Below are 20343 nucleotides of genomic sequence, written 5' to 3'. Positions count from 1 at the left end.
GAGGGAAGGGCTCTACTTTGATGGGATTGGTGCCCTTGTAAGAGGAGATACCAGAGAACTTGCTCAAGCTCCCTCTCTCCTTTTCTCTCTCATTTCCTGTCATGTGATGACACAGTGAGAAAGTAGCAATCAGCTAGCCCAGATGAGAACTCTCACCAGAACCTAACCTCGATGGCAGCTTGATCTTCTAGACTCCAAAACTATGAGAAAATAAATTTCTGTTGTGTAAACCACTGTCTTTTCTTTTTCTTTCTTTCTCTCTTTCTCTCTTCTTTCTTTCTTTTTCTTTCTTTCTTTCTTTCTTTCTTTCTTTCTTTCTTTCTTTCTTTCTTTCTTTTCTTTCTTTCTTTCTTTCCTTCTTTCTTTCTTTCCTTCTTTCCTTTTTTGAAGCTGTAACAGACTAAAAAAATAACCTTCATAAAAGTGCTCTAGCAAGCAATTGCAAATCCTATTGAAAATAAATGAAGAAAATAGAAATCTTCAGTAAAGAAGCAGAAGATAGAACAAGATGAAAGTTTTGAACTGAAAAATATAGTAATGACAACCACAACAACAAAACATCACTGGATGAACTCAAGAACAGAATGGAGATGGCTGGAGAAATTATCAGTGAACTGGAAGACCTATCCAAATGAATTGTCCAATCTGAAAGCAAATAGTAATTAACTGAAAAAAATTAAATAGACCCTGAGACCACAGATATCTCAGGAAAAATAGCAAATATGGCATTCATGTGATCAAAGTCCCAGAAGAAAAGGAGAAAATGTAAGTCTGGAAAAAATATTTGTGTTATATTGGCATAAATTAGGTATGTAGAGATAGAACAGTATAGATTCCAGAAATAGAGCGTACCTAAAAGACAATTGATTTTTGTCAAAAATATTAAAGTAATTTAATGAAGAAAGGAAAATCTTTTCCATAAATGGGATTGGCACTAGATATTGATATTTAGAAAAGATAATAATTTTAAACCATATATATATTTATATATTCATATATATATATATTTGAAATGGAACATGAACATAAACACAAAATCCGCAACTCTAAAATCTCTAAAAGAAACTATCAAAGGAAATCTTTGTGACCATGTGGCAAATAATGTTCTTCAGGCAGAGTTCCAAAAGAAATCATTATAAAGAAAAAAAAATAACAAATTACATTCAATAAAACATTTTTTAAAATTCTGACTTTTGAAAGACACTGTGAAGAAAATAATAAAAAAAAAGCCCAGAGCGACATATTAGGAGAAAATATTTTCAAAACATATTTGTAACAAGAGACTTTATCCAGCTTAGATAAAAAATTCATGGTAAGAAAACAACCCAATTTTTTTAAATGGGCAAAAATTTGAACAGTCCACTAAAGATGATACACAAGCAGCTAATAAGCATATGAGAAAGTTCTCAATAACATTAGTTATTGGGGAAAATGAAATTAAAACTATTGATTTACTAATTAGACAGCTAAAGAAACTTAAAAGACTTGCAATAGCAAGTTTTGGTAAAGATGTGGAACAACTGGAATTATTAAGCATTGCAAGGGATATAAAATGTGAAAACCACTTTGGAGTATCTAAGAACAACTTTGAGTGTTTCTTATAAATGTAAATAAATAATTTCTAAAGACAGAATTCTATTCCTAGATATCCACCAAGAGAAATGAGAACATATGTCCACATAAATATTTGCACAAGAATGCTCTTAGAAGCTTTATGCGTAATAACTCCAAATTGAAAAGGACCAAATTGTTTACCTACCAGTAGGTAAGGAGGTAAGCAAACCGCACGCTATTCACTCAACCAAATAACTATTCAACAAAAGAGAAAATAACATGCAAAACTCTCAAAAACTCTATGATGAGTGAATGCAGAAATATGCAAAAAAAATATTTCTCTCTACAATTCTAGAACAGGAAAAATTAATCTCTAGTGGCAGAAAGAAGATCTTCATTTGTTTCATCTGGAATGAGATTATGGAAATGGATATAAAGGAGAACAGGGAAATTTTGGGGATGATGAAATGATGTATATCTTGAGTATAGTGATGGATGCAATGTTCTAAATATTTTTTTTCAAAATTTACCAACTTTTTATGCTTAAATGAATGTATTTGATTGATATGTATTAAACCTCAATAAATTGTATGTACATACTATTCATATTATACACACCATATAATACATATGTGTGTATATACACATGTGTTTGTGGTTTTTAAATATTTAATTTATTTGACAGAGAGAGAGAAGGAGAGAGCACAAGCAGGCAGAGAAGGAGAGGGATAAGCAGACTCACCCCTGAGCAGGGAGCCTGACTTGGGGCTTGATCCCAGGACCCTGGAATCAGATGTGAGCCGAAGGTAGATACCTAATTGACGGAGCCACCCAGGCACCCTGACATATGTTTTTGTGTAGATGTGCGTGTATTTTCTTTTTTTTTTTTGAATTATTCATTCATGAGAGACACACAGAGAGAGGCAGAGACACAGGCAGAGGGAGAAACAGGCTCCCTGTGAGGACCCTGATGGGGGACTTGATTCCAGGACCCCGGGATCACAACCTGAGCCAAAGGTGGGTGCTCAACCACTGAGCCACCCAGGTGCCCCATGTGTGCATTTTCACAGAAAAAAAAGAGTGAAATATTTATCAGTGTTCCCTAAAGAAAGATTTTTATAGGAATATAATTCTTCTAGAAAGTCCACTACTATAATATAGCATGCAAAGTACGAAAGTTAAAAATAAACTCAAGATGGATTAAAACCTAAATTGAGACCTGAAACCATAAAAGTCCTAGAAGAGAATGCAGGCAGTAACATTTACGACACTGGCTATGACAACTTTTTCTAGATATGTCTCCTGAGGCAAGGGAAACAAAAGCAAAAAGTAAACTATTAGGACTATATAAAAATAAAAAGCTTTTGCACAGTGAAGGAAACTATTGACGAAACAAAAAGGAAACCCACAGAATTGAAGAAGGTATTTGCAAATGACATACCTGATAAAGGGTTAGGATTGAAAAAATATAAGGAGCTTATACCACTCAGCATCCAAACACCAAATAATCCAATTAAAAATGGATAGAAGACGTGAGCACACATTTCTTCAAAGAAGACATCCAGATGGCCAACAAACACATTGAAAATATGTTTATTGTTACTTACCATCAGGGAAATGCAAATTGGTGCTACAATGAGATATCACCTCACATCTGTCAGAATGGCCCAAATCAACTGCACCAGAAACAACAGGTATTGGTGAGGATGTGGAGATAAAGGAACTCTGATGCACTGTGGGTGGGAATGCAAGCTGGTACAGGCCCTGTCGAAAACAGTATGGAGATTCCTCCAAATGTTTAAAATAGAGCTACCGTATGACCCAGCAATCATGCTGCTATTCTTTACCCAAAGAATAGAAAAACACTAATTCAAAAGAATACATGCACTCCTATGTTTATAGCAGCATTATTTATAGTAGCCAAAGCATGGAGGCAGCCCAAGCATGTGTCCACGGATAGATGCATGTATAAAGGAGATGTGGGGTATGCATGTAATGGCATACTATGCAGCCATAAACATAATGAGATCTTGACATTTGCAAAAACATGGATGGAGCTGGAGAGTGAAATGTTGAGCAAAATAAGTCAGAAAATGACAAATACTGTATAATTCCACTCATATGTGGAATTTAAGACACAAAACGAATAAGCAGGGGTAGGTAGAGAGAGTGAGAGAGACAGAGACAGAGAGAGACAGAGAGAAACCAAGAGACAGACTCTTAACTATAGAAAATGAACTTATAGTTACAGAGAGGAGGAGGTGGGTGAGAGGATGGGTGAGATAGGAGGTGGGATCCAGGAGGGCACTTGTCATGATGAGCACTGGGTGATGGATGGAAGTGTGGAACCACTATATTGTACATCTGAAATTAATAGTATACTGTATGCTAACTAACTGGAATTAAAATAAAAACAAACAAACAAAAAAGAAACTGAAAAAAAATTAATGTCCACAGAAGCAGACATCTTGAAAATCAGAAAAATAATGACTGCAACAGAGAACAGAGACTGCTGAGGTTGCCATGGGGGTGGTGGTGGTGGTGGTGGTGGTGAGGGAATGGACAAAATGGGTGGAGAAGAGTGGGAGATATAGGCTTCCAGTTATGAAATAATTAGTCCTGGGAATAAGACGTACAACATAGGGAATATAGTCAATGATACTGTAATAGTATTTTATGGTGGCAGGTAGTGGCTACGGTTTGGGTGAGCATAATATGTAGAAATGTTGAATCAGTATATTGTAAACCTGAAACTGAAGCAATATTGCACGTCAACCAGAGTCAAACAAAACCTTAAAAAAAAAAGATTCATTATATGACTATCAGTGATATACTCGGTGGCCTTCATAATGTTTTATCTTAAAATTAAATTAATCTAATTTTAATTAAATTCAGTAAAGTATGTATTGTTTAAAGACTTTGAATAGTATTTGATGGAATAAATACTGACTTTCTAGGGCAAACGAATTTCTCAATGTGACAATTTTGTAAAGCTAAATTATTATTTTACTAAGCCCATAAAATTCAAATATATTTTTATGTGTTATAGACACATCTGGAAATGATATATTTCATTTTCTTCTGCTGCCAGAAAGATGACTATCAATGCTAATTTCCTTTGTAAGAAAATTCGGAATGATCTCCTGGATTAGCTTTCATAAAATTGTTGCTTCACTATTAACATAGTTGTGATATTCTTTAACAGGCACATTTCTACATCTTAATTGGCTATTAAATATGGAAAAAAAGGGAACCTCAAATTTGATGTAAATGATATTTGATAAGTGTGTCCTTTAGTGACAATTAATTATTTTAGTCCTTGGTAATATTCCCAGGTCTCTAGAGAAAGATGGGGGGAAATCCAATTTCCTTACAAAAAAAATCTGTGTTTGGGTTAATGTTCCTTTCTGAATGAAATTGTGTTGCTTATTTCACAATCCCAAAAGTTTACGATTATTAAGAAAAGTAACTTGCATTTTGAAGATAATTTGAGATTTCCAAGACGTTGAATTTCTGTTTCCTTTTGTATAAATGTGGTAAGCACCTAAAGAACAATAAAAAATACAAAATGCATAAACAAAATTAGACACCTATTTTGTTTGTAGCTAGCTGGCATAGAGTCCTCAACTCTACTTCAAACAGATTTATTAACAAAATTTGAAGGGCTTAATAATTTTCAAAGAAAAATATTGCCTCTGGAAGTCAAGGGCCTTTTGTGTTGTGAGCCAAACCTGTCTTCTGTGTTCCAGATACTTCTCAACTTTCTGGTGGGAATTCTGCAACATGCCGTTTTTATTAAGGCTAAGAATTATTGGATCAAATGTGGATGTAAACCCTAATTTTAAAAATATAATTAACAATACATACTTGAAAATATGTATTTTATTTCCCTAGTACCATTTGTTCCTCATGTGAACAGGTCTAAGTTTCATGTAGCTCTGTAGAGAGCACTTTCTAAGCTGGCCAGTAATCATCACAGAGTACCCATTGCGTCTGTCCAGGGTTGTGTGTTGAGTGAATACAAATCAGAATTCTTTGTTTTTCCTCTGTCCCACTGACTCAGGAAAATAACATACAAAAGGTAAAAAATGAGTAATTTCACCCTTCTTGAACCTACACTTTCTCCTCACCTCGCCCCAGCCCCATCACAAATATTACAAATCCTACTGTATGTTGAATATCTTGGCCTTTTTCTAATTAAAGGCGGCTGCCCAATTCCCCAGGCAGTGCAAAAACCCTTCAGGTCCTAAAAAGAAATGACTTTCAATCGAAAAGCTAGTAAATAAGTCAGTTTGAAGCCCAAAAGCAATTATCATTACAGGGAGGTATTTTGTTAAAAGTCCATCTTGAGTTGGCTAGTTTGGGTTTTCTAGTAATTGGAAGGCAGACAGACAGAAATTTCAATCCCAAACATTCATACAATTTCTCCACATTATAATGACACTTAGGTAAAGATGTTTTTGCTAGAGTTGCCTAAATAGCAAGTGTTTGTCACTCTCAAAAACTCTGTGGAAAAGAGATAATTCTATCTTAGACTGCATTTATATAATTCTAATTATATCTATATCACCAGGAATTTTAACTGGTTATATAATGCAATTCAATTCAGGATCCGAGACTTTATTTGATGCAAAGCACGGCACTTATCTTCAGAAGGGAGATGATTATCAAGGTGGTTAAAGTACAAGAAATTTGAAATCTGCAACAGAAGGAGACAAAATCTCATTACACAAAGCGTAGGAGAAATCTTGTAAACAAGAGGCAAAGGGCCATGGAGATAGGAAGGAGAAAATGAAGCAGCTGGACCTGGGAAAAGGGTGAGGTAATGAAGAAAGATTTCATGGAGAAAGTGACATGTGAGGCAGTATTTGCAAGACAACTTTATTTCCACAGGCAAAGCTGGAGCAAGAGGGCTTTCTAGAAAAAGGAATGGTTAAAAGCCTGGAGATGGAAAAGCACGGGGGTGTGTTATGGAAGCAAAAACCATACGGTTTCAATAAAGGGGAGAACATGAATACGGTAAACGTAGGCAATGTGTCTTCACTGCAATCTGCAACAAATATGTGAGATTTCTCGTTTCTGAGACATGGACAGCCAATACATTATGTTTTGCAGGGAGTAATATGATAAGAGCCATTTGGGGAGAAATAAATATATCGACATGGAGAATAGAATGTTGGAGCTGGAGACACTCAGTGTAGAAGCTATGACTCACCAGAGGTGGCTGAAGCAAGAGAACTAGAGGAAATGAGGGCTGGATTCAGTCAGACGCCCTTGGCATGAAGAAAGGCAGCAAATGAGAAAGGTGTAGAATGCACAATTTACAAAATGCTCAAAAAGGGTGAAAAAAAGGGAGGGGTGTCATTATGAATCAAGGTTTAAGACCTCAACATTTGGCAAGATGATTGGCTAGAAACAAACTTATGGAATTCAGTTGGAGATATATTTAAAGGAAGTGGCAGTGAGGATAAATGAGCAAGAATTCCTCTCACTCTCATAGCATCAGCCAGCACTGCTATAAAGACAAGACACTAAAATAACATTCATTCATTCAGAAAGCACTTATTCTCATTGTGTGTCAACTATATTTCAATAAAATAGCGTCTCTTATAAAAGAGAAAATAATTGAAAATGTTGCATGCATTTTTTTTGGTGTTGCATGCATTTTGATGAGTACTTCACACAATGAAAATAATAGTTAATATTTATTTAAGATATTTTTGGAAAAAAATATATTTTTGTATGCCAGGGCCATTCTCAATTATGGAGTCATTTAACCCTTACATCTCTACCTGATAAAAGAGCAGGTTTAGTGGGGTTGGGACACTCAGCCAAGGACACCAAGCCAGTATATATCACAAGCTTGACAGAAATCATTGTCTGTTTGCTTCCAAAAAAATTATTTTAGTCTGTGTTATGCCATCTAAATTGCTATTGGGATCCAAGGAGTTGCAGTGGGTAAAATGGTAACAAGAAGGTATCTTAGAAGGCACTGAATATGTAACTGAGTCTCAAGGAATGAGGGAGGCAGTTGCATGTAAGGCATATCAGGAGTATCAGGAGATGCCAGGTGGGGAGGTCCTTCTAGACAGTGGTAACAGCCTATGCAAAGGCCTTGAGGTGAGAAGTAAGGCACATTTAGGGACCTGTGACTCATCATAGGGATTATTATTCTGTCCTAAGATGAGTCTCTGGGGAAGTGGATGCTATTTGGTCACCCTATCATTGCCATTACTCTTTGAAAATGATATCAGAAAATTATTAGGGAAGGAAAAATAAAATAAGATGAAAATTGAGAGAGAGATCAACCGTAAGAGACGCTGAACTCTAGGACACAAACTGAGGGTTGGGGAGGAAGGTAGTGGGGAATGGGGTAATTGAGTGAAGGGAATTAAGGAGGGCACTTGATGTAATGAGCACTGGGTTTAATATACAACCAATGAATCACTGAATTTTACCTCTGAAACTAATAAAAAATAAAAATTCCTTGCTCAAGAAAAAAAGTTATTAAACCAAATCTCAGTTAAACAGTTGCCTCAATTAGCTTGTGTCTTACAAAATATTATTTTTTTTCAATAAGAAAAGAATTAAAAGTGCTCAACCCTCTTTCAGACAGTCACTAGGGCTAGGGCATAACTGAGCCTCAATCTCACCTGTTAGGTAAGGTTTGGCAAGAACATCTCTGAGGTCAAATAACTAGAGGAAAATCTACTCTGTTACTCTGATTTACTGTTTCTTTTAAAGAGGATCCATGGCAGGAACTATTTGAAGTGAAATATGGAGGCTTTGACCTTCTCTTTTGTCAGTTATTTTGGGGTGGGGATGGTAATCAAAGGTTTATGGTCCGTGATACTGCGTGGTTAAGATAGGCAACAGGAGGTACTTTTAAAACTATTGATCCTGAGACATACTGCCTGGGTTGGGATCTTGATTTTTATGAATTGTGTGACCTTTGGCAAATGTAATTGTTATATCTTGCTGTGTAACAAGCTATCCCAAACTTGGAAACTTAAAATAATAAACATTTATCACACACCATTTATAAAGGTCAGGAATCCAGGAGAGACTTAGCTAGCTAGTTTTGGTTTAGGATCTCTTATGAACTGGAGTCATCTGAACAAGTGCAAGAATCCAAGTTGGCTTCTGTGGCTATTGGCAGGAAGTTTAAATTCCTCACTATATGGGTCACGTCATAGAGCTGCTCACAAGTATAGTAACTGGCTTCCCTGGAATAGAGAGACAGAGACAGACAGAGAGACCAGGACAGAAAACAGAGTTTTTTTATGACTTAGTCTTAAGAGGGACATCCCATCATGTCTGCCATATACTATTCATTAAAAATGAATTATTAATAGTCGAAAGAAAAATTGAGAAAATGATCCCATTGAAATTGAACCAAAAATAATAAAATATCTAGGAATAAACTTAACAAAATACTCTGATAGATATTATATATTGACGAAAAAAATTGAAGATGACATAAAGAAATTGAAGGATGTTCCAATGCTCATGGATTAGAAGAACAAATACTGTTAAAATGTCTCTACTACTCAAAGCAATATGCACATTTAATCCAATCCTTATCAAAATATCAAACAGAATTTTTCACAAAACTAGAACAAACAATCCTAGAATTTGTATGGAGCCACAAAAGACCTCAAATAACCAGAGCAATCTTGAAAAAGAAAAATAAAACTGGAGGTATCACAATTCCAGACTTCAAGTTTTATTACAAAACTGTAGTAATCAGAAGAGTATGGTACTGGCATAAAACAGACACATAGATCAATAAAACAGAATAGAAAACCCAGAAATAAACTCATAATTATATGGTCAATTAATGTTTTGATGGAGGAGGAAAGAATATCCAATGGGGAAAAGACTGTCTCTTCAACAAATTGTGTTGGGAAAACTAGACAGCGGCATGTAGAAGAATGAAACTGGACCACGTTCTTACACCAGACACAAAGTTTGAGAGTATTATGCTAAGTAAAGTAAATCAGTCAGAGAAAGACAAAAACCATATGATTTCCCTCATGTGGAATTTAAGAAACAACACAAATGAGCAAAAGAAAGGAAAAGCAAGAGAAACAGACTCTTATTTAAATAAAAGAACAAATTGATGGTTACCAGAAGGTAGGTCGGTGGTTGGGAGGTGGGGGGGGGGGTAGGGAGGTGATGGGGATTAATGAGTAATGCTTATCATGATGAGCACTGAGTAATGTACAGAATTGTCGAGTCATTATATTATGCAACTGAAAGTAATATAGTACTATTTTTATTTATCTTGGAATTAAAAAAAAACTTAATAAAAATAAGAAACTAAAGGGGACAAGACTTATCCTTCCTTTCTTGGGATAGGAGTATCAAGGAATCTATGGACATACCTTTAAACCATCACAGAAAGTTACCTATTTTTTTTTTTTTAGTATGGGTTTCCCTGTCTGTAAAATGGAGATACCAGTAGTATCTACGACACAGGTTTGGTATTAGCCAGAGAACAGAACCAATAGGATGTGTGTGTGTGTGTGTGTATGTGTGTGTGTGTGTGTAAGTAGAAACTGAGAGGGAGACTTTTGTTTATTATCAGGAATTGGCTCACACAGTCATGGAAGCTAATAAACCACAGGACTTGTACATGGCAAGCTGTAAACTCAGAGGAGCCAATGTTGTTGTTCTAGTCCAAATCTGAGGGTCTGAGAGTCATCGGAGAAAGTCTAGTATGAAAGCTTCAGGCTAAAGACCCAGGAAGAGACCATGTTTGAGTCTGAGTCTGAAGGCCAATGACCCAACTCAACACTGAAGCAGCAGGATCCCCCTTAATCTATCTTTTGTTCCATTCAAATCTTCAACTAATTGGATGAGAAACACCTCCCAACACCACCACCACCTTTCAGGAGGCCAAACTGCTTTACACAATGTCCTAATTCAAATTTTAATCTCATCCAGACACACCCTGACAGATGCACCTAGAATAATGTTTGACCAAACGCCTGGGCACTCTGTGGCCCAGTCTAGTTGACATAAAATTTACCATCACAGGATTGTGTCATAAATTTAGTTCATTGGGGGAACCTGGGTGACTCAGTTGGTTAAGTGTCTGTCTTCAGCTCAGGTCATGGTCACAAGGTCCTGGGATCAAGCCCTGTGTGAAGTTCCCTGCTCCATGGGGAGTCTGCTTCTCCCTCTTCCTCTGCTCCTTCCCCTGTTTGTGCGGACTCTCTCTCTCTTTCTCTCTGTTAAATTAATTAATTAATCATTAAAAAATATTAATTTCAGTTCATTGATAGTTGAAAAATGCCTAAAACAATGCATAATGAGCATTCGCTGCTCTCATTTTTGGATGAAACTAATTTCTAGAGAAGTAAAGTGACTTGCTGTTTAGCAAAACATATAAACTTTTAAATCTTAATTTTTCTTTCTGTTGCCATTCCTTTTTCCACGACTTTAAGGGCAGAGAATTCTAATTCACTTGCCCTATAAGCAAAGAGGCATCTGCATTCATTGATGGTGATACAAGATGTTGATGATATTTATGCTTTTTTGTATTGATCATAACCCTTTCCAGGTGATTCTCTTGGAAATGGACAGGCTTCATTAAAGTATATTAATAAATTGCCAACATTTGTTGGCAATCATCATATATGTCATCATATATGAGCCTAACATCCAAGGAGGGAAACGTACTAGGTCAGGTTCACCAGGGTATGTAACAGCTTCACTGGGTTGTGCTCTCCTTTGTAAAAGCACCAAGAATTTCAGAGACGGAAAGGAGCCATAAGAGATAGGGATAGAAAGAAAGAGGGAGCTGGACATAGCAAGCCTTCAACTTTCCCCAAATTAACTCTCTCTCAGAGCGTGTGGAGAAAAGAGAAAGCTCTGTAAACCAAAGGAACAGTTGAAGCTCAGCTCCTGTGTTCTAACCGCTGGTCTGTAGGCTTCCTCTCAATAAGGCTTGTGTGGGGCCCATTAGCTGAACATGAAGAATCTACCCCGACAGTTTCCCACTGCACAGCTGTTTCTGAATGCCTTGGTTCTGGTCTCTGAAGAGGATATAACCTAGGGAATATTCCTTCAAATACATAAAATCTCCACAAACCCCAAAGTGCAGGTCCCTCTCACTTTTGGCAGGCAGTAAGATGTTTCAGCTTTCAAGCTAGAATTGCCTCTTCGAGGTCACCAGGTTATTGAGGAATTGCAGTAAAACAAAGACAAGCTTCCCATGGAGAGTTTTCAATAAAGTCTTCGTGTACACGAGGAAAATGCATCAACATATTAGCCCCCATTGTCTTCTCTGGCTCTTAGTTGAAGGGGAAAGGACAATAAAAAATAGAGGGGGGAAAAAGGAAACAGATCTTTGAGTAGCAAATGGATAAAGTTATGTTCCAGGGCTTGAGAGCAATGTCAGGATATGCTTTTTAATTTTTTAAAAAATATATCATGTCATTTAAATAAGTTAAGGCCACATGGAAAACAGAAAGCTATGAAGAAGAGCAGAGTGTGATGCCTGGTACATAATGTGTGTTCAATAAATGTATGGTGAACAAATACGTTGATCAATAAAAGATGAAACAAAATAAAGTTATCATTTGCATGAATTAGGCTCCTTAAGTCTCCCTCGCTTCTCAGATTCAAATTCTTCTAAACCTGAAGAGACTTTGACAATCTGCTGGCCAGGATGGAAAAGGCGTGACAGTTTAGCTGGGGAAAGACAGGACGGTCCATATTCGTGGTCCTCTACTTTGACGGGTTATAACAGTATCATGTGGAGGGGTGTGAAAACAGACCACTGAATTCTATCCCCGGAGTTTCTAATTGATTAATTCTAAATGATGCCCATCAATCTGCATTTCTACTAAATTCCCAGGTGGTGTGATGTTGCTGGTCCAAGACCACACTCCCAGAACCACTTCTGTACGGGAAGAAATAGTGGTCTGAAAGTTCAAAAATGGATTTTTTTTTGCTTTGTTCTCTAATACCAGGATGTACTAGCTTGGATACTTCACACCTTGAAAATCGCTTATATGTAATAAGCTGTATAAATCTGCTGCATATACATGTACAGTTTTTTTGTAATTGAGTTTTCATGTATATTATCAAGTTTGCTTCTCCAAATAGTTTAGTGAGATGAAAAGGGCAGTAATGATATATTCAATAAATGAGGAAACTAAAACTCAAATGGCATAAGAGTAAACATCTTGATGTCAGTGACCATATCTTATTTATAGTAGTATCCTTAAATCTTAGGAACGTAAGAAATAAAAATTAAAAAAAAATTAAAAAAAAATCTTAGCAACGTGAGCAGAGTGTATACAGGTCAAGAAGTATTTCATTAGTTAATTAATTTCATCCATAATGGCTAAGTAATGGAACCAGAGAGAGATCAGAGTCCTAGGACTCAGAGTGCGGTGTTCTTTGTAATTTTCCATAATATTCTCATATCAGAGTTTCTCTGCTCCTAATTCCCCTTCTAGTTGTTCAATGTATGATAGATCAACAGCAGCAGTGAATAAGCCACACAACTGTAAGCTACTCCAGGGAGGAGACAAGAGCATCTTCATCTCCCTCTTCATAGGAAGATGTCTGACACATAGTAGGTGCACCACCCATGTCTTTGGGGGTGAATTGCATGTTTATCTTCCCCACCAGCTACAGAACCATGCCTGTATGTGTCTGCCATCAGAGAATCTCTGGCAGGCCTCAAGTCTGGAGAATAAGTTTCAGGGGAACCACAAGCCGTGGAGGAGAGCCACCTGGGGTTTGGGCCATATGGTTCTGGCTTCTTCCTTGTGGGAGGGAAGCAGCCTCTTTAAACCAAAAAGCTTAGGAGGGGTGCCTGCCAATTCTGCTAACTGGCAGCTCCAGTATGTAACCCTTGAGCTTGCTCTGCTATGCTTCCAAGTCCCCAAATGTGTTCAAGTCAAGGGAATGCTGCTGAATTGAAATGGATTTCCCCATCACTGCAAGGAAACAAGGCAAGCCTTAATTTTGACTTCTAAGCAGAGTCCCAGAGGGAGTATGCCTAATTAGACCAAGGATCAAACTCCTTCATGCCCTGCCAGAGAGGCCCACTAGTTTCTGTGGGCCGGTGGCCATAGAATCTGTTTTCTGCTCACAGTGGCCTGGCTTCCCAGAAAAAAAAAAAAAAAAAAAAAAAAGAAAGAAAGAAACCCAAAAACACCAACCAAAAAACACATAATGCGTGTTATCTTATCCAAATAATTCATAACATTGAAAGATGTTTCCTATATCAGTAATAGACTAAACTCTTTGTGTTTCTGGTATTTTAACAGAAAGTAACAGCTCTCATAAATGTCCCGTTAATCATAGTTATACGTTTTACTTGACTATTTGAATAATTATATGAAAAATAAGAAGTTAAGCCTTCTTTGCAAATTATGAGCAACTTTAGTGTCCACAGAATCTGAGCCATGTGTCTTTATTTACAAAGTTATCTGTAATATTAATATAAACACCAATCCCCGTAAACAACAGAAAGTTTGCTGAAAGTGTTTGAAAACTAAGAATCAGATAACATTTCTTGAAAGAACTCCTTCATACCTTAAACAGACACAAAATTATCTTTAGTAAAAGCTAGACATAATTGTACAAATATTCTTCTCCCAAGGGGTCTCAGTGACAACGCCGTGTGTTTATAAATCAAATGAACACACTTGAGCACTCTATTTGTACTATTAAACCCCACGAAATAGAGCTGTCTGGACATCTTTATGTTCCAACCAACTTTAAAAATCCCAGTTGCCCCAGGAGAAGGGCCTAAAATCCTGAGGATTAGAAAGACATGCCTCCGAGGGCCAGATGCACGGAGCCAAGAGCAGGATAAGCAAAAGTGAGGACAAAAAGTGAAGGTTAGAGGTGATTTGTAAAGGGCAGCTGTAGCTGATGCAACATCAAGTTATGAGAAAAAATAAAATAAAATTTAAAAAAAATTACCAGGGGAACAGGGACAGAAAGAAGCCAGATGAGAGAAAGGCTGTGTGTTAGGAAAGGGGATTGGACCGCAGTCAGGTACTCAAGCAGGGCCTACGGACAGAGTGACGAGGTCTAGCTGCTGTATCTTGCCCCTTTTCTGGTTTCAACTCCTCTGATATAAAAAGACAATAAGCACAGGCTCTTGCCTGACATCAACATGGTTTCTAGGAAACTGTCTTATAAAAGGAGATGAATTTATGCAACAAATATTTATTAAGCATTAATATACACCAGGCACTATAAAATGTGCTATTTATACATTGTGTTTGCACTGCTAAAACTCATAACCCAGTGGGGGAGACAAACATCTAATATTATTTGAATTCAAGTAAATGTTTTCTAAATTATTGATTGTGCGTGCGTATGTGTATACGCGCATACACAAACAGCCAAAGAAACCTATAATTGGAATAATTTCAGCAAAACAGCCTGAAATAATACCAGAATGAATATTCAACAAAGCAAGGCAACCACTGAAATACTTCCAAACCGATCAGAAATCGCAGATCGGTATCTAAGAATCACTAAGTCTTTGGAGCCTGGAGGTTTGTGTTTCTCTCTTCTTACTCTCCCTAGTTGAATCGCTTGAACTACTTAGAGTCTTTTTTTTTTTTTTTCTTCCATGGAGTGGGGATGTGACGGGGAGGGGGGGCTCCTCTTTGTTGCCTCTCCATACTCTTTACGCTTACCTACTTACCACAAGTCCTCCCCTGTCTGCCAGGAGCGGAGTGGCTTCGCTACTTTATACCCCCCAACCACACATACACACAGCAGAAGTGATTTTTCTTTCTTCTTTTTTCCTTTTTTTTTTTAAAGATTTTACTTATTTATTCATGAGAGACACAGAGAGAGGCAGAGACCCAGGCAGAGGGAGAAGCAGGCTCCTTGCAGGGAGCCCAATGTGGGACTCGATCCCAGGACCCCTGGGACATGCCCTGAGCCAAAGACAGGTGCTCAACCTCTGAGCCACCCAGGTGTCCCAGGGGTGATTTTTCAAAGATCTAAGTTAATACATATGACCACTATTGTCTAATTTCTGCAATATCATTTCTGCCTCCACAACTGAGCTTTTCTGTTTCCTTTCAATCCCTCAATATCTGAGGAATAATGTGCTTAATTAACAGTGAATTCTAGAGCTGGCATTCCAGTTCAAGGAGAGGACTAGAATCTCCTTGGTCTGTTGGAATAAGGATGGAAAGCAATGCCTCAGGTGTCTGAAAAGAGCATCCAGTTGATCTTCTCTGTAGAGGGAAGCACATCATTTCCCTTCTCCAGCCTCACTGAGGCCCACTGAGCTCCTTGGCAGAATCTACCAGCCTTGAACTCAGGCTAATTAGTGTGTCTTCCTGAGTACAGTGTCCTCTTTAGTAAAATCAAGCTAACAATACCTGTTTTGTAAGGTTGTTATGAGTATTTACAAAATGAGGCATAGGTGGTGCCTGGCACCATGCCTGCATGGAACAGGCCTTCAAGGCCTAAGATCTAGAGGGCCCTTTAGAATCTGGCTCCAGACTAACAATCAATTTATTTATCTCTTCCTTATTCCTCTCATATACCATATGCTCTAGTTACACTCTCCAGGATGACTTTTACTTCTCCTTGTCTTGCTTAAGAATATTTCTCTGCTTTCTACTGTTTTTAAACCAGTGGGCTCCTACTCATCCTTCACTGTCCAACACAATGTTAGTTCTTCTCCTTAGCTCTTTGCTGGATTTACCCACCAAAGTATAGGGGAATTAATCCTGATCTATGTTTCCTGTACTCACAATGAATTTTATGTATTCCTCTATGATCACACAAGTCATAATTCTAGACAGAGAGATAGATTCATGAATTATAAGAGCACATAGATGATAGATGATGATGATAGATAGATAGATAGATGATAGATAGATAGATAGATAGATAGATAGATAGATAGATAGATAGATAGATGATATGACCCAAGTCACCAGGGGCTCTCTAAGATCAAGGATATTTTCTTATTCATATGTTTTTCTTTTTAAATTAATAAACTTTGGCATCTTTAGAGCACATGTATGCTCATAGGAAAACTGAGGAAGGCGTAGAGTTTCCACATACTCCTACCTTCCCCCCTTACACATTCCCTCCACTGCCATCCACGTTCCATTGTAGTGTGCAACATTTGTCACGATTGATGAACCAACCTTCACACATAATTATCAATGAAAATCCAACGTTTATATTAGGGCTCATTCTTTGTGTCATACACTCTCTAGGTCTTGACAAATATATGGAGACATGTATCTATGACTACACCATCTTACAGAATAGTTTCAGTATCTAACCTCCCCCACCCCCCGCTCCTCTAACCATGGATCCTTCCTTCCTTCCTCCTCCTTGACCTCTGGCTGCAATGATTTTTTCACTGTCTTCATTATTTTCCTTTTCCTCGATGTCATACAGTTGGAATGATATAGTATATAATTTTCCAGATTGACTTTTTTCACTTGGAAATATGCTTTTAAGTTTCCACTGCATGGTTTTGTGACTCGATAACTCATTTCTCTTTATTGTTGAATAGTATTCCCTTGTTGGATATACCACAGTTAGTTTACCCATTCACCTATGGAAGGATATCTTGGCTACTTCTGAGTTTGAGCAACTACAAATTGTATTTGTGTGGGTCTACTTTAGGGTTCTCTTTTATGTTTCACTGGTCTATTTGTCTATCTTTCACCAACACCACACTGTGTTGATGATTCTATTTTTATAGTAAGACTTAAAGTTTAGGATCTTTTGCCTTTCTGTATAAACTTTAGAATTAGTTTATCAATATCTACAAAATAACTGGCCTGGATTTTGACTGGGATTTTACTGAATCTATAAATCAAGTTTGTCTTTATACTGCCTGAAACCAACACAGTCCTTGATACATTTTTTAGGGTACTATTCATTGTTATTGATGCCAAATATCCACTGAGACTAATTAAAATTGATGATTTTGTACCTCCCCCAAATCTTAAGAAAATATGTTTTCAGTGGTTGCTGTTGCAAAATTATCAACTCCTCTTCCCTATGTGGTAGGAGGGAGGATGGAGGACGGAGGAGGGAGGAGGGGAGTGGGGGACTGTGAAGACAGACTGTGTCATATGCTCCGCAAGGACAAGGAAACTTCTCTACTTTGCTGATGGTCATACCTTAACACCTGGAGCACTTCCTGCTGTTTCATAGAACAAAAAACTGGATATTTTTGAATGTTGAATGAATATGTTTTTTGGCCAGAGACCAACATGCTGAAGCAATTTCAGTTCCCCAATACACAGTAATTTCTCTGCTCTAAGTCCTTGGCCTGAGCTATTTCCTCTACCTGGGATCCTCTCCTTTCTCCTCTTTTCACCTAACTTCTACTCAACCTTCAAGTACCTGCTTCTACATTGCTTCTTCCTTGTCTCTATCTCCCATGTGCTTTGTTCCCCATTCTATTTCCAAGGATAAGCACACTTCGGCGTGCATTAGGTCCTCACACGTAATTACTATTTAAAATAGTATATTTAACCCTGTTCAGGGATTCACTCAATATAATAAAAATACATATTTAGACATTGTAATTGCTGAATGAGTTATTCACACACAATGACCCAATCTACACTCTAGATTAGAGTCCATAACATATTTTTGGATGCAGTATCATACTCGTAAGAGTATTTGGCATTTTCATCTCCTGGATCTATGGTGTAAACAGAATGGACATTCTGGATTTAAACTCTCTTTCTTATTGGAAAAATTGTCTCCAATCTAGGAAGGCATCTTGCATCTCATCACCTTAAAGGCAGCTGTTATCCATTTCCTGACTGTTCCAGTTGCAGCTTCTGGTCTTCTGCTGAAAGATTTCATTCCATTATTTATTACTCGACCTATTAAATGTCAATGGGAAGATTCCCTGGAAAGGTGTGTTACTGTGGTTACCAGGAGCTTCTCTCATCCCAAGAAGAGTCTGCTTTCTGGGGTGCAGAGCAGGCTTTAAAATCAGCAGGAGCCACACATGCTGAAGCAGAGATGTGTGAAGGACACAAAGAACCTGCTATTATTTTTAAAGCATCCTGGGAAATACCAGGAAGGATTCTGGGGTTTTCTTTCAAAATGATAACTTACGGACAGTTTGAGGCAAAGCCATGGAAATGAAAAGACTTGATTCTCCTGCCATAGATGGAACAGTGACTTTTTATTCTCTTGCTATCTTCCCCCACCTCAAAAAAATGCATTTTTTATGAGAAAGTCAAATTGGCCTTGTCTCGCAGGCAAACACTCCTCACAGAACAAATGAGCCCCCCCCCCTTTTTTTGGTTAAATTACAGAAACAGTGAAAGATTTATGATTCTCCTGGACAAAATCCTTTTGTTTTAAATAGTTGCCATTTTTCCATGAAGAAATCAGATACCTTGTTGGTGTTTTCTTATAGTAAACATAAGGTCACTGAAAGAACAGGCTAGATGAAAGATCACCCCAGTATTAAATTACTTCCATCTGCAAACACTGTAAATCCCGTAGACATAAAAAGAGAAGTTATGGTTAGAGTTCTGAAGTGTCATGTTTTTGGACTTGAAAAAAGTCCTTCTGCTGAGGACTTTATTCTATTGCCAAGATTAAGAAACATGAAGTCGTGACGCAGTAACTGGACCATGTCAAAAGCATTTTGCAGTAGAAATCTCGCTTGCTCACTCTTTTTCTCAGCCCTTTCCTCCATTCACGTCTGGCATTATCTAACATTTGAGTTTATATTGGAATAAATTGCTGCGAATTAAAGTCCCATAGTATTGGTTCTCAACAAGTTTTAAAGAACTTATTCAAGGCATACAATTATTCTCCTCAGCTTTTCTTTTTACTGATTGTAAATTGTTTATGTTTGGGATAGAAATCAAAATGGTCTCTTTTAGAAACAAGGTCATTTACATTTGTTATCAATTAATGCTATCCACAGTTGCAATTTGACTAAATTGTATAGTAATCTTTACGTAGGTCTTGATTTTTCATCCAACGTTATTAGTAGTTACTGTAAGCGAGAACAGTGACTGTTGTGCTCTTTTGGCTTCTAGGCATCTGAACTTCTTTCCTAGTTTTGAGAAATATGTTATTGCATGAGTGCAACCATCTGAGGCTGGATAGTTGCTTCTCGATCCCCTGAAGACAAGACATGGACATGAGATAGCCATACCCGAGACCTGAATCTGGAATAAGAGGTGCAAAGTGGTAGCCAAGAGCCCAGTGCCCAGGGGCAGTAAAGATGGTGGTGAGAGAAGTGCTTCATGGTAGACAGTAGGAACTGGCATCCTGAGAAGGATGTTCCTATGATGTGGTCTTTACTGTTGTCCCAGGTCTCCCATTTACTAGTTCACAGTTTTTGGACAAAAACATTAACCAGTTTTTTAATCTGAAAAAAGAAAGAAAAGAAAGAAAAAAAGAAAAGAAAAGAAAAGAAAAGAAAAGAAAAGAAAAGAAAAGAAAAGAAAAGAAAAGAAAAGAAAGAAAAGAAAAGAAAAAAGAAAAAAGGTATATTAATAGTTACTATCCCACAATACTGATTCAAGGGTTGAATCTGTTAATGCACATCAAACAGTGTCTAGCACACAGGAGGGTCCTCACTAGCATTACCTGTATGAGACATTATTACCTTCCTGTGGATGTACACATAGACTGAATCACATTCCTCACCCTTCTTGTTTATGTTCTCTAATATTATTTTTCTTAACCAGAATACTTTTCTATTTTTAAAGTTTTTTTTTAATTCATTTGAGAGAAAGAGAGAGAGAACACAAGGAGAGGGAGAGGGAGAAG

General features: G+C 37.3%; 1 long non-coding RNA gene across 2 annotated transcripts in view; it reads right to left on the bottom strand.

Moving 5' to 3' along the window:
* Nucleotides 1-4830: 4830 nt before the first annotated feature.
* LOC112653820 (uncharacterized) overlaps nucleotides 4831-20343 on the bottom strand; it is a 32170-nt gene continuing 16657 nt past the window's right edge. For both annotated transcript variants that reach the window (XR_007409659.1, XR_003132553.2), the window contains one exon: nucleotides 4831-5098. This is a non-coding gene — a long non-coding RNA (uncharacterized LOC112653820). The remainder of the gene's footprint in view (nucleotides 5099-20343) is intronic.

This window comes from Canis lupus, chromosome 3, assembly GCF_003254725.2.
Source record: "Canis lupus dingo isolate Sandy chromosome 3, ASM325472v2, whole genome shotgun sequence".
Taxonomy (NCBI): domain Eukaryota; kingdom Metazoa; phylum Chordata; class Mammalia; order Carnivora; family Canidae; genus Canis; species Canis lupus.
This window is presented reverse-complemented; position numbering and strand designations above follow the sequence as displayed.